This window comes from Octopus bimaculoides, chromosome 9 (genome assembly GCF_001194135.2).
Source record: "Octopus bimaculoides isolate UCB-OBI-ISO-001 chromosome 9, ASM119413v2, whole genome shotgun sequence".
NCBI lineage: Eukaryota > Metazoa > Mollusca > Cephalopoda > Octopoda > Octopodidae > Octopus > Octopus bimaculoides.
This window is the reverse complement of record NC_068989.1, coordinates 5,070,134-5,083,950: the sequence shown is the minus strand read 5'-3', so window position 1 is coordinate 5,083,950 and position 13,817 is coordinate 5,070,134.

Genomic DNA, 13,817 nt, shown 5'->3' with positions numbered 1-13,817 from the left:
GGAGCACCGCCTTTAGTCGAGGAAATCGACCCCAGGACTTATTCTTTGTAAGCCTAGTACTTATTCTATCGGTCTCTTTTTGCCGAACTGCTAAGTTACGGGGACGTAAACACACCAGCAACGGTTGTCAAGCGATGGTGGCTGGACAAATACAGACACACAAACACACATACATATATATATATATATATATATACATATATACGACGGGCTTCTTTCAGTTTCCGTCTACCAAATCCACTCACAAGGCTTTGGTCGGCCCGAGGCTATAGTAGAAGACACTTGCCCAAAGTGCCACGCAGTAGATAATGTAAAGCGAAGTTGCTTTCTAATCGAGCCATCATGTCCGTTTGATTCCAGGATCGTAAAGAGGACGTAAAACAATGAAAATGCAATCCCTTAAAATTTGAAAGGCAGAATTTGGAGCATGCGAACAGTAAAGATTATGTCTATAATAATCGGTGCGTTGAAGGCGGCAGAAACGTTAGCATACTGGGTGAAATGCCTAGCGGTATTTCATCTGATTTTACGTTCTGAGTTCAAATTCCGCCGAGGTCAACTTTGCCTTTCATCCTTTCGGGGTCGATAAATTAAGTACCAGTTGCGTACTGGGGTCCATCTAATCGACTGGCCACCCCTCCCCCGAAAATTTTGGGCCTTGTGCCTTGAGTAGAAAAGAATAATTTGTACGTTGGGAACAGGAAGCAAAGATAGAGACAAATGGCTGAAGGAGATTAAAATAGAATGCCCGGTGAAACTCCAACAGAAAGTTTTCCTCTTAGGGACAGCAAACATTATCAGTGGGGCCTTCTAAGCACTTGAAAGACTGCTGAAAACTTGTGGATACCTAAGGTTACAGGTAGCAACGCACTACCTAGATAAATCCTACCAGGAATAAGACCGAATTGAGCCAAATCAAAATAATGATAATAATAATAATTTATGTGGATTGCTGTAACTCCTCACGAAGGTAAATAAGCAATAAAGAGGAATGTGATACGATTTGTAACAAATAGAGATCGATTCTGTTTATTGAATTGGACGAATTGAACAATATTTATACCCGACTTATTTTCTAACATGATAGATTTTCTTGCGCAATTACTTTCATTTGATTTCTGACAATCTTTGAATGTTTTTTGGAATTCACTTAAGATATGGAACCTATTGGGTAAAAAAGAGAATTGTTGTGAATATCTATGGTGTCAGCAGGTGTGGCTGAGTAGTAAGAAGTTTGCTTCCCATCTACACGATTCTGGGTTCAGTTCCACTGCACGGCACCTTGGGCCAAGTGTTGTCTACTATGGCCTCGAGCCGATCAGAGCCTTGTAAAGGGACTTGGTAGACGGAAGAAGCTCGTTGTGCGTGTGTGTGACCACCACTTGACAACTGGTGTTAGTATGTTTACGTTCCCGTAACTTAATCGTCCGGCAAAAGAGATCGATAGAAGTAAGTACAAGAGGTGATTCATTCGACTAAAAACTCTTCAATATGGTGCTCCAGCATGGCCGCAGTCTAATAACTGAGAAAGATAATAAATAAAAGATTTGAAAAACTTTCAACTTTCGAGAAAGAAACAAATTTATTGTTCTCAAGGCAAAATTTAAAACGGGTTTCCAACGATCAAATGCGTATGGAAGGGCAAAAAGACCACAATCGAATGAGCCAACGTAGAGGTTGGCTCATACGATTGAACTTGTTGAATTGTAGGAGTTATGTTTGTTTGTGGAGAGTGGAGTGTTGCTATCTGTGTGATTAGCTTTTGTGGTATGGGTTAATTGAAATTATCATAAGCATAGACGTCTCCGAAAAAAAATTGATTAATAAAGTAAATTGTTTGTTTTGGGTGTGATGGATAAACAGTGTGCGATGTGGACAGTATGTGAGAAATTCAGTGTAGGAAAATATGGTAGGCTGTATAGCAATTTCAGGAAAATTTTCTGTTAATATTTTCAAGCCGGCACCAACAAGTCGGTCACATAACATTTGAAAGCAAAAATGACTTCTCCATATATTTCAAGTTAAAAGTTTTATTTCAAGTTAAACGTTTTTAAGCAAAATGTTCCCTCGCTCAGTGGAATAGGAAACCAACTTCTTTTCTTTTTTCTTTTTTCTTTCGTTTGTTTTTTTGTTTTTTTGTCCTCAAGGACGAAATTTCCTTTTCTTCAAAGTCCTTCAGACAATTACACAAATAACTGAAAAGATTTTTATAAGAGCATACCTGTTGAATGTTATTCAAATTCTAACTTGTTGAATAATAGCGTTCATTATGTGAAATGAATTGCTCTCACCAATCAATTTAAAGTTTTGAAGCAATGAATTGTGTACCTGTAATGCAGTTTTGAAGCACTGAATTGCTTACCTGGGATTAAACAGCAACAATTATTTATCTACAAGTCAATGAATAAATCCTATGGTATCTATGAAACGTGGAAGAAACTAAATGCATAAGTTACGTGTTTGGGAAAAAGCATTCACAGCTTACGTAGTGTGTCATGTTACCATACAAGCTTTGCAGTAAATTCTTATTATTATATCTGACACTATTTGAAGAGCGTGGTTTACCTAAAGAAAGATTGATTTCCGACGGTTTTGATGGTGAAATTCGTTCAAAACATATCAGAAATCAGGTCAAAAACAAATATTTCAACTTCAAAATGAGACGGACATAAATTTCACATACAGGCGTAGGAATGGCTGTGTGGTAAGTAGCTTGCTTACCAGCCACATGGTTCCGGGTTCAGTCCCACTGCGTGGCACCTTGGGCAAGTGTCTTCTACTATAGCTGCGGGCCGACCAAAGCCTTGTAAGTGGATTTGGTAGACGGAAACTGAAAGAAGCCCGTCGTATATATGTTTGTGTGTCTGTATTTGTCCCCCCACCATCGCTTGACAACTGATGCTGGTGTGTTTACGTCCCCGTAACTCAGCGGCTCGGCAAAAGAGACCGATAGAATAAGAACTAAGCTTACAAAGAATAAGTCCTGGGGTCGATTTCCTCGACTAAAGGCGGTGCTCCAACATGGTCACAGTCAAATGACTGAAACAAGTAAAAGAGTAAAAGAGTAAAAGAATACAAAAAAATAATAGTAAATCTTTTGTCCACGATTTTCAGACATTTGTTCCAAACTTTTGTCCAGCGAACCCTGCTGTACTTTTTCTCTCACTCTTTCTTCCTGTTTCTGTTGTACCTGAATTTCAAAGGGCCAACCTTGTTTCACTCTGTGTTATACTGAATCTCCCCGAGAACTCCGTTAAGGGTACACGTGTCTGTGGAATGCTCAGCCACTTGCACGTTAATTTCACGAGCAGGCTGTTCTGTTGATCGGATCAACTGGAACTCTCGTTGTCGTAACCGACGGAGTGCCACAATAGAAAAAGAAAGCTTTGGCCACTTTGCTAATACACCTGTCACATTTTGAAGGGGGTGATTTGTCTAAAGAGCAAGTGACTTCAGACGGTTTTGATGGCCAGATTCGTTCATAACACATCAAAAACCATAGGTAAACCATAAACTTCACCCTCCAAGTGGGGCGGATGGGATAGCAAAATTTTACCTGTTCTGCTTCTCACAAACCACAACGTAAATATAGTTACTGTATTCTCTAGAATCAGCTGACCATATTGTGTCAAGTGTAGGGTAGTGTTCTAACACTTCAACTGTCTGTTAACTGTAACTGTACACACAAAGGCAAATACTGAGAATATTGTTCTGGAAGTTGGATAAAGTTTTTTTATTATATCTACTATGACGTCATATTTCCATAACTGAAACATTTACTGCGTCTTCTCCGTCTTTCAATCATCAATACATCAACAGGCATAGCCCATCTCTTTATTTCTCTCTATGACTCTCTTCTTTTTTCTCCCTACCTCTCTCTCTCACTCACTCTCTGCGTGTGTGTTTTTGTTTCTCCGTCTCTCTCTGTCTCTATCTCTATCTCTCCCTCTCTCCACTGTAAAACAGCATAAAAGGCTGGTGTATATTCAACATACAAAGATATATTCTGGTCTATAGTTTTTAAGATTTTCTTGATCATAGCTGTTAGCTTTTAAACTAGAGTAACATAAAAGCTGGGTCCTAGCCCCAGCAACTTTTACACACTTTGTTAAAGGGTCTAATCACCAACGAGTCTACATTTTATCACTATCAAAATACAATCGAAGAAACTTTAATACTGTTGTTTAACCTTTTAGGAAAAAAAGTATTTACACGTATATAAGACGCATTATTTTATTCTTAATTTTAACTAGAAAAAAATGTTGGAGTGCAACTGAAAAAACAGAGCAAAGCTAATACCAAGTTTGAATATGAAAGGACAAAAAATGTACCAAGAGTTAATGCTAAATTATTGGGTGCAAGTTTTACACAAGTACAGTAACTATAAAATCTCTTCTTTATTGCAACTTATTCCTTTAAAAGCAAAGAGCCCACTGGGCAATGAAGTTGTTGATACAACATTCCTGATGAAATCACTAGAGAAATGTCATTTATTATAGACGTCCTTGATAAGATTTGACCTTGGATTAAACAATAAAACAACAAACACGTGTTTAAATATATGTACATGAAATATGAGAGAAAATAATGATATCGGAGATAATATTGTGCTAGAAAACATTCCTAGCATTATCAAATTACTTGGAGTGATATGCTACCAAAAATGTGATCTGCCTCTCTGAAACAACACTCTAAATATACTCTCTTGTCATCCCTAGAATCTTTAAATATATAACTTAGAAAGGAACCAGTGCTGTATGTAAATATCTACATTTATCTCTACAATAAGCAATTAACAATATAACTCGTTTTGGCTGTGTTAATCCCGCACATTTATCTATAAACATTTAATGTAAGCTAACATGAATATCTCTGATTAATATCGTAACATTTCAAGATATATAAAAAAAATCAAACACCCTTCCTGTTTCTTGGATTTTGTGGTGTAAAAAAATCGAATAATTATGACTGGCATATCTTTGAAGATAGATTTACTTGAAGAAAATTAACCCAAATATAATCAACAACGCATCTGGAAAATCCTTTGCCCGATTTGTTTCGGCTCTTTACGTTTTGAATTCAAATCTCGCCGAGATCAACTTCACTTTTCATTCTTTCAGCGTCGATAAAATAAAGTACCAGTCAAGTAATGTAATCGACTAACCTCACTACACCTCTACACTGTTCATATCTAAGCTTACCCCATTCACAGCATATTGTTTCATAGTTATGTCTCACACCATTTCTTACATACTACCGCAAGGTCTTGGCCCTGCGGCAATATGATGGCTCGTGTGCCCCAATGACCCTGGGAGTAATACCAATCTAGCATAAGCTCCTGGAAGGGCCTTTGATGATGGATAGGTCAAAGGTCAGAGGTAAGAATTGGTCTGCGTAAAGCCAATATCTCTACCCAGAAAAAAAAATCAAAGTTACAGAAGCATTGATGACAGTTCAAAACCAAGACCTGGAGGGAAAAGGCCTTTCCTCGGGGAAATGGAGAGGAAGGTACAGGTAGCACGGGCGAAAATCAGGGATCCAACTGGAGAAAAGAAGAAAAGACAGTTCTAAGTCGAGAATAGTTTAGAAAGGACATCGATGGCCGATGTTCCATAGTGAGTGAAGGGCTTCAATAAATAATTACTCCGGCACAGCTCAAGTTTTGAGTAGTTGTAAAGATTTAACACTATAAATACAACCACCTCAACAAGATAAATGATCAGATAGAGAGAGAGCATATACAGAAAGCTAGACATGAAAATATGTATTATGTTTATTAAATAATATTTATCTCTCAAAAGATGGAGTACTTTTTGTTGATCTTACCATCACGGAACAGTACACTGTGTGTGGGTGTGTGGAGGGGGGTACACAAGCTCACGAAAACACACACATTGGAAAATTCAAAACTTAATGGATTTTGCTATCGTTACTTCAAACGAAATTTACTTTCACTGTTTTAAGATACAAAGCTGCATGTTAAATCATTATCTGTTGTGTCCTTACAATATTTAAGATCGTGGGTTTCATTGCAATGATATTTGACTGCTGCTATTTGTAGCATGTCGAACGACTCGACCCATTTTCTTTAGAAATGCTTGTGTCCTCTGCAGGAAAGGAAACGATAATTCAAACGGATTATGAATGAATTCTATTCGGAGTTACCTCCCTGAAATCGTCCCCGGATTTTTTTTTTTTTTTTTTTTTTTTTTTAATACCTGTATCAACATTTTCAAAACATTTTGGTTGCTTCTTACATTTATTCCTGTACTAACTACAACAACAAATAAAAACTTTATGTAGCTACCGAATCTGCTAAGAATCGCAACTAGAATTCCCTTATATCAGACCATAGTACCTTAAATATGGAAATAGCATATTGGGTATAGCCTTCGGAAAAAAGATGTTGGTCAAAGCTACAAACATTTCAAGTTATGTAATTTTAGCCAATCGTACCCACAGATTGACATATTACCAGTGCTGATCCCCATAGCAATGGAAATCAGCACCTACGGAACCTTTACGTGGTTTCTCCACCGGCTAGAAATGGCAGCCAAATCTTCCCTTAAACTACACCATAACGTTTAAAACACAAAATTACCTCAGGACTACATTTCAAAAAATATTATTTGGTACAAGTTTGAAGAACTTCAACTGCTTGGAAGAAATTTCACAAGATTTGGTGATGTTCCTAAGATGTGAAGGAAAAATAGCATTGCAGAAGATCCTTCTGTACTGGAACAACGTTTTCAGCATCGAGTATTATCATGTCTCTTTCTGAAACACTTAATATGCACTGTCTATATTCCCTCGTTAAGAACAGTGTGTGTCTCTCACCCTTGGACAAATAATTTTGTAGAGAATCAGCAACAAATTGTTCTTCAATCCCGCTATAGATACCCTAAACCAAGAGAAATAACTTAATCATGGTCAATGACATGTATTTGAAAAACATGGACAGATACAGCTGCATCAAATACCATACAAAATAAATGCTTGATTTATTAATCTTATCTTGCTTTTTAGTTGCCATTTGGTAATTATAACACATCCTCTAGGGGCAGAGATAACTTTAAGAAATCAAGAATTACTGTTGTATGTACGAGAGTATTGTAGTTCGCTTGAAACATTGTGTATTGTTTGTAAAGAATAAAAAGTTTAGAATGGTATAACAACGCACTATAGAACAAAAAATGGACTATATACCTGTTGAAACTTGGTTATTTATAGTCCGATGATATTTCGGAATTACAATATCATCGGACTATAGATAACCAAGTTACAACAGGTATATAGTCCATTTTTTGTTCTATAGTGTGTTGTTGTATGTATGATATTTGTCAATATTAATTGTGGACAACTTTTTCAAGAAGTGGGCAGCACTGCTAAGTTTTCATTAGGCGTACCATTCAGAAAATCGCGCGGGCCACAGGTTGTTCATGACCAGTCTATATAGTAAATCTACACAATAATCTCTACATACAAGTATAGGGTCCACAACTGTCTGTTGGCAATAATTTAATACTTCTAATGGTGCAGGTAAAAAATACGCACAGCATCCGTTTTCGGCGTTTAGGGTCAGGGTTACGCCGAAAATAGGTGGTGAGCGTATTCTTTACCTCCGCATTTCTAATATAGCTAGTAACATATGGCCATAGATATGTAATGTTATCGTTATTTCTTATAGCGAACATACTCTTATGACAGCTTACAGTAGTTCACCAACGAGACAAAGATGGAGTCTGTACACGTTGTCAACTGGGGAATCTATAAGTTCGTACAAACTGCATCTGAAAAAAATAAAATGGAAAGAAACATTAAATATTAATCCTACAAATATGCGACCGTCACGGCAAAAATACCATATAGAGTCTAGGGGGATTCTGCAACATTAAGGCATTCGTTATTTCCGTCACCAGTGTAATGGCGTCGTCTGACAATCTAAAGTATCTATTTCCACAACTCGTACAATAAAATTAATACCGTATTTGATGGCATAAAAGATGCACAGGCATTAGATACAGCCCCTATTTCAGCAGCGCATATTCGAGAAAAAAAAAAAAGAGTTCTTAGTGCATTAAAGCATGTAATATTTAAACTCCGTGTATAGGATTCTGGATGATTTATTTTGGGGCTTTTATTTCTTTGTAAAAAAAAAAAAAGTGTTTTATATGCCATCAAATACGTACATTAGATGTTTCATTTATTCATGAAAATATTGAGAATACAGCTCGCAAAAAGTTAAGGATATTATTCCAAATACAATATCTGTTATGACGTCATAATTTCTATTACGTTTTCCTCTGCTTTCGTATCAAATCGTTGTTCACCACTCTCTTTACGTCTCTCATTCACATTGTCTGCCTCTCTCTCTCTCTCTCTCTCCCTCTCCTTCATACCGTGCTAAAGGTGTCTAATTATATTTATCACACTAACATAGACCAATATTTCCAGTTTTATACTTAATAGTTTTCCAGAGTCATCTTGTCATCATCTACATACCCCATAACATTTTATCAACTTCTGGCAAGAAGGTACGAACATTGGCTAATTATTTAGTGTCAGTTTTATATTTTTCCTCTGATCCATTAAATCTTTGTTTAATTTTCTTTGCTGTCCACATAGCAATATTTTACACATTCCTCGAGTTTAGTAGAATCGTTAGTGTCGGGAAAACGTCCAGCAGTATTTTAATCCGACACTTTACAATCTGAATTCAAAATACCGCCATGGCCAACTTTACCTTTCAATCGCTCCTGAGTCGATGCCATCCCTCAAAATTGTATCTAAAAAGATACGACGTAAAACTTGGGCTCCAGCAAAAATCGAATTGCATTACGAGAAATCTAAATACAAATCGAACAGAATATGATAGGTGGAGTTAAAGAGAAAAGCCTAGGTTCTGAGGGATTTACTTGTTTTGCAAGATTTACTTGTTTTGCAAGATTCTTGATGTGAACTCGAGTGTTGTAATGTATAGTGTGTCTTGAGAGGGTCGTTATGCCAATAAGCATATGCACTGGCTCTATTTCACTTTATTATTTATTAGTCAATTGGCTAACCACTTAACCGATTAAGCTAATCGACTGTTAGGTTGATTAATGGTTCGATTAATCAATCAGTTATATTTGTCGAAGTTCTTTCATCGCTACTCGCGAAATCTTCTATGCGGTTGAGAAGGCACGTTATTGATGAGGTCACGATTGGTGATAAACCAGTTGATTGATCGACCGAATGATTAATCGAACAATAGATTAGTTAAATCGCAAACCAATTAACTAATAAAAAATAAAGTGAAAGTGAAATAGAACCAGTATGTTTGAAAATTATTGGTAATAATGACCCTCCCGAGATATGTTAGAAAACACCAGACTAATGGGTCTCATAGAAAACGCTAGTAGGTAAGATATAGCAGATGTACCAATGGCGAAGATGACCCCTGACAACTCTCTTAAGACGAAGATTGGTCACAGTATGACGTCGTAAGTCACATTATTGTCACTGACGCTCTAGTAGAGCAGTGATTCTCAAACATTTCTTTTACTTCCTATGGCTCCTTTTGTTAACTATTTTATTCTGGTGGACTCCCCCCACCTATAGCCATTCGACATTTAAAAACTAATTTCATAGATACTTCTTTCAAATTTCCTATTATTCACTTTTATAGGTTGAACTATGTAAAACATTAGAGAAAGAAACCCGTTTCTTGTAATGCATATAGTTAAAACTTTTCATGGTCCCTTAAAATACTGAAGAACAATTTACTCTTTTCATAGCATGGACCCTTCCAAAATGTTATATGAACCCCAATTGAAAACCACTGTTCTATAACGAACACTATATTCCTGGTTATGGCATTCAACAATTTTTTTTTACACTAGGCACTGTCTTAACCCGTTAATATTGTCAAATGTAATGCTTATTTATTCACATTGTTTTGAAATAATCATGCATTATCTCGTAACTTCGAGATTTCGGTGATGTGATTATATATTTTAGAATATATTGTAGGGTAGGTGTGAGAGACCAGATATGGATGGTTTGAACATAAAACAGGTTGAATATGGCCAGTTTAAATGCTTAAAGATTTCTAATGAAGACTCTTCCTACACAGGTTTTCACATTGAGTGAGAAAGGCAGAGGAAGAGGATTATACTGCAGCGTTTTCTCCTTGTGAGAGTTAAAGCCAGTCCCATAAGTATAAAAGATTCAAAAGGCATGACCCATTAGACAAGCTGTTTTTGAGGTGTGGCAGGTAAAAGGTGAGCTGGAAAAGGTGGACTTTAAAGCCGTCATCTATTTGCCATTACTCCTACTAGGAGAGATGAAATGATGGAAGGGAAAAAAAACTTTAACAGCAACAGAAATATAGGTGGTATTGATTGGAAAGGCGCTTGAGGACCAAAATTACTCTTTTTATATACCAGAAGTGTTAGCATCTATCTTTACTGAAGTGTTCTGCAACTACCAGCAGAATGGATATATTGCAAGTTGTGTAAAGTGTTCACAGTCAACCCTGGAAGTGGTGAAACTGGTGACAAATTAAAAGCAAGTATAAAGGGCGAAGGGGTATAACCAGTATGGCACCAAATAGCATGATGTTTTTCTTTTATCGTTTACATACTGACTCTGCAATCCATCACCAATATGCGTAATGAAGATAAATTGCATACTGTAGACCAGGCTATATGATGTCAGCGAAACAAAGGTTGTGATGGTCATAGTTGATCATTCCAAGTGCTTTGGTTATTATTTGTACTAACATCCGGATTACTTCCAATTCTCTTCAAGAGAATTTATTCTTTAGGAGTGACTGTAATGTCCAGAGTAAAGACACGTGCATGTGTGTAATTTTATCTGCTTATTTGCTTTAGTCAGTAGGCTGAGGCCATACTGGGGCACCACCAGGAGGAATTTTAGTCGAACCTGCACCACTCCCTCAATTTGTATATATGTATATATATACACACATACACACACATGATGGTGTGGGCGAAGACAAACTGGTACTCAACACATCTGGTTTTCAAGTTACATATATTTTTGGTAAGAGTTTGACTCAGCTTTTTATGACAGTTGTTTTTTTAATGTGTAGGATATATCCTTTCCATCAGATATTTGAAGAAGAGTTAGAAATATGAGACAAATTCATGGATTCTAGATGTTAGGCTTCTATTGGTCAGCTCAGGTCACATGCAAGTTAATGCTGTGAAAGTGAAACTAGCTATTTTATTTATATCATCATCATCATCATCACTTAGCATCTGTAAGGCAGTTTGACTGGAACTGGTAAGCCAGTGAGCTACACTAGACTCCAGTCTGTTTTGATATTTGCCTACCTGCCAGACAGACAGACGGATCGACTGATGGAGTGAGTGTGTGTGTGTGTGTGTGTGTCTTTCAATCAAGCGAATTTCATCCATGAGTCATTGGTCAACCTGAAGCTAGAGATGAAGACCCTTGCCCAAGATACCGTACATTGGAATTGAATCTGAAATCACAAGGTTGCAAAACAAACTACTTAACCATAAACCATTCCTACACACACACACACACACTTATGTTTAGTAGGGTGAAATCTTTTCTTATCCATATATATTCACATAGATAGATATAGAAACATTTTGAGGTTGGGTTTAAAGGTTAGCAACTGTAATGGAAAACAGGAGAAGGACACCAGTTTAGTGACACATGCCCCTTCTAAGTTTGAACTCAGTGGACTTTTAAATCTTGAACTATATTAGTCAACTCAAAACAAACCTGGTGGAACACCATCAAAATGTTTGGTTAATGATTAAAAAACAAAACAACAAAAAACTTAGTACAAAGTAAATATTGCTGTACAACTCCAAGACTCTTGTGCAGTTGTATAATTTTCTCTTCTTTTGCACATGTTCATTGATATTATACAGATATGGATGTAGTAGAAGAGTTTGAATGAGTATAAAAACACAACCTGAAAATGAGAACAGTCAAGCCAGGCAACAGCTTTGATACACTCAATGCTCATCACAACATGCAGATATGCACATTGAAAACACACATTACACAGATACATGTATGTATACACATGCACACAAACCTGTGTATATCTGTGTGTGTGTGTGTGTGTATTGCTTTTATGTCAAATTGTAAAAATGAACAAACATTAAACTAATGGATGACTCAATCCTTTTTGTAGTGTGCATACAAGAAGAGGGGTGGAAGCAACTTTGATGTTTCGACCTATCCTTCATAAGTCCAACAAAGGCAAACAGGACACAACTCTGAAGTCTCACCCTTCTTTTCATACAGTTGTTTCAGTTAGATCTTTTTAATAAGAATATTTCTTATTTCTTTATAAGCACTTTATGAGGAATTATGTACATTATTTACATTTGACGGATATTTGTCCTCAACGGTTTGGCTGATATATCTCCACCCTTCATCAGGTGTCTCGGGGAAAGGCTGGAGGACATATCAGCTGAAGTGTTGTGTTAACAACAAACAAAATGAGGACAAATATCCGTCAAATGTAAATAATGTACTTTATGTGCAGTTTGAAACAGTGGTATTCCTAAATACTCTATAAACATCTCAAGACCTTCATGCCCCATCATCATGCAGCACATTATTCTCTTTATGTTGTTCTGATGATAGGACTGAGAAAGACTCAAAAAATTTATAAATTAATGAAAATAAGAAACTGTATCGAAGTAAGTATATAAAGGACAAATAAAGAAATATGAAAAACAATCAACAAAAATTAGATTAAACTTGAATAAATGTTTACACAAATATAAAATATAAGTATTTGTTCTACCAAACAAACACACACACATGTGTTTGTTCTATCAAACACAAACATATATATGTATCTGTTCTATGTAACATACACAAACACACACATATATATATATGGATATATATATATATATATATATATATATGTATTACATATACGTAGATATATATACATACACTTATAAAAATACATAGATACACACACACACACACACACACACACACATATATATACATATGCATATACAGATACACAGAAATATATACACATATATACATATGCATTTATTTATATATATATATATATATATATATATATATACATACACACACACACACATGTATAGAATGGGCTATAATCCAGGCTGTGTTACAGTTTAGGAGATCCTCTACATGCTCTCTACTTGTATATAACTACTATAAATTCATTATATTTATATTATTATTATTATTATTTATATTTATAATGTATTTCTGATACTAATGAAACGTGTGTAACACTGAATTAAAATTTTCCATTCTTTGTTTTAATATACATGTGTGTTTGTGTGTATGTGTATAGGTTTGGTAGAACAAACAGGAGAAACAGAATAAGTAAGCCTATGGTCAAAGAATTTCATGCATGGCACCTATCAGACTCACATAAAATCCATGAGGTTTTTTTTGTTCTACAGAATGTAAATAATTTTTTTTTCTGGAATGTTTATGGCTCTGTAACATTAATTATGAACAAACTCTCAAATTTAAGTCAAGCTGTTAAGTGCCAGGCATAAAAACTCTACCCCCTGGAGCCATTTTTGTAACTTTCATTTGATATGTGTATGTGTGTGTGTATATATATATATATATATATATACACCCACACATGTAAATGTGTTTATACAGCATATATAAATATATACCCATCTAAATGTATTTATTCACACATACATACATACGTATGTTTATATGGGCTTCTCTTCCATAAATATACATACACACATATTTGTGTGTGTGTATATATATATATATATATATATATATATATATATATA